The sequence below is a fragment of the Diplotaxodon limnothrissa genome, linkage group LG17, assembly GCF_057381915.1.
Source record: "Diplotaxodon limnothrissa isolate DT_005_m linkage group LG17, D_limnothrissa_male_GT1.1, whole genome shotgun sequence".
Taxonomy (NCBI): domain Eukaryota; kingdom Metazoa; phylum Chordata; class Actinopteri; order Cichliformes; family Cichlidae; genus Diplotaxodon; species Diplotaxodon limnothrissa.
The window spans coordinates 90,289-92,788 of record NC_140612.1 but is presented as its reverse complement, the minus strand read 5'-3'; positions in this window follow the sequence as shown (position 1 = coordinate 92,788).

Here is a 2,500-nt window from a genome sequence, read left to right as displayed (position 1 = left end):
TCCAGCAGGCCCCGGGGACCCACATTACCCCCCCCCCCCCTTCCCCCTGCAGTTACCCTGTGCCACATATCTAGCATGGACCTGGACCTCCAGCAGGCCCCGTGGACCCACATTACCCCCCCCCTGCAGTTACCCTGTGCCACATATCTAGCATGGACCTGGACCTCCAGCAGGCCCTGGGGACCCACATACTCCCCTGCTCTACTCCCCCACTAGCTTTCCTTTCTTGCAGTTACGCTCCAGCGCATATCCAGCATGGACCTTGACCTCCAGCAGGCCCCGTGAACCCACATTACCCCCCCCCCCCCCCCCCCTCCTGCAGTTACCCTGTACCACGTATCTAGCATGGACCTGGACCTCCAGCAGGCCCCGGGGACCCACACTTAAGCCCCCTCCCACTAACAAAGCAGAACACCACTGGCAAAATCCTCGTGCCCCTGGTACTCCAGAAAGCACATTGAAATGTGCCCCTGGTACACTGCGCAGAAGAACTGCCGCACACACACACGCACGCACGCACGCACGCACGCACGCACGCACTGCTTGTGCCTATGGTACGACAACTTTTCTCGTGCCTATGGTACAACAACTTTTCTCGTGCCCCTGGTACGACAGCTTTTCTCGTGCCCCTGGTACGACAGCTTTTCTCGTGCCTATGGTACAACAACTTTTCTCGTGCCTATGGTACAACAACTTTTCGCCGTGCCCCTGGTACACCGCTCAGTAGCACTTTGCCACACAAACTCTCCTCGTGCCTATGGTACGACAACTTTTCTCGTGCCTATGGTACAACAACTTTCCTCCGTGCCCCTGGTACGACAGCTTTTCTCGTGCCCCTGGTACGACAGCTTTTCTCGTGCCTATGGTACAACAACTTTTCGCCGTGCCCCTGGTACACCGCTCAGTAGCACTTTGCCACACACACACTCCTCGTGCCTATGGTACGACAACTTTCCTCCGTGCCCCTGGTACGACAGCTTTTCTCGTGCCTATGGTACGACAACTTTTCTCGTGCCTATGGTACAACAACTTTTCGCCGTGCCCCTGGTACACCGCTCAGTAGCACTTTGCCACACACACACACCACTCGTGCCTATGGTACGACAACTTTTCTCGTGCCTATGGTACGACAACTTTCCTCGTGCCTATGGTACAACAACCTTTCCCCGTGCCCCTGGTACACTGCGCAGAAACTCTTTGCCACACACACACACCACTCGTGCCTATGGTACGACAACAGGCCCCGGGGACCTACATCGCACCTTGCTCTTCCCTCCCTTGCAGCTGAAAAAGGTCCATGCCTGTGCCCTGGCCCTGCTGAAATTCCCTCTCCATTTAGCCGAGGCAGTGAGTCGGCCTCCTGTCTCCCTTTACGGTCGAAAAAGATGTGCTCCTGGGCGCGCTGGCCCTGCTGCTACTCACATCGGGCATGGACCTGGAACTCCAGCAGGCCCCGGGGACCTACATCGCACATTGCTCTTCCCTCCCTTGCAGATGAAAAAGGTCCATGCTTTTGCCCTGGCCCTTCTGAAATTCCCTCTCCATTTAGCCGAGGCAGAGAGTCGGCCTCCTCTCTCCTTTACGGTTGAAAAAGATGTGCTCCTGGGCGCACTGGCCCTGCTGCTACTCACATCGGGCATGGACCTGGACCTCCAGCAGGCCCCGGGGACCTACATCGCACATTGCTCTTCCCTCCCTTGCAGCTGAAAAAGGTCCATGCCTGTGCCCTGGCCCTGCTGAAATTCCCTCTCCATTTAGCCGAGGCAGTGAGTCGGCCTCCTGTCTCCCTTTACGGTCGAAAAAGATGTGCTCCTGGGCGCGCTGGCCCTGCTGCTGGACCTGGACCTCCAGCAGGCCCCGGGGACCAACATACTCCTCTGCTCTACTCCCCCACTAGCTTTCCTTCTCCCGCAGTTACCCTCCACCACAAATCCAGCATGGCCCTTGCCCTCCAGCAGGCCCCGAGGACCCACATACTCCTCCGCTCTAATCCCCCATGAGCTTTCCTTCTCCTGCAGTTACCCTCCACCGCATATCCAGCATGGCCCTTGACCTCCAGCATGCCCCGGGGACGCACATCCTCCCTCGCTCTAGTCCCCCACTAGCTTACCTTTCTTGTAGTTACGCTCCAGCGCATATCCAGCATGGACCTTGACCTCCAGCAGGCCCCGGGGACGCACATCCTCCCCTGCTCTAATCCCCCACTAGCTTTCCTTCTCCTGCAGTTACCCTCCACCGCATATCCAGCATGGACCTTGACCTCCAGCATGCCCCGTGGACCCACACTTAAGCCCCCTCCCACTGACAAAGCAAAACACCACTGGCAAAATCCTCGTGCCCCTGGTACTCCAGAATGTAAATTCAAACATGCCCCTGGTACACTGCGCAGAAACACTTTGCCACACACACGCACACACTGCTTGTGCCTATGCTACGATAACTTTTCTCGTGCCTATGGTACGACAACTTTTCTCCGTGCCCCTGGTACACCGCTCAGAAA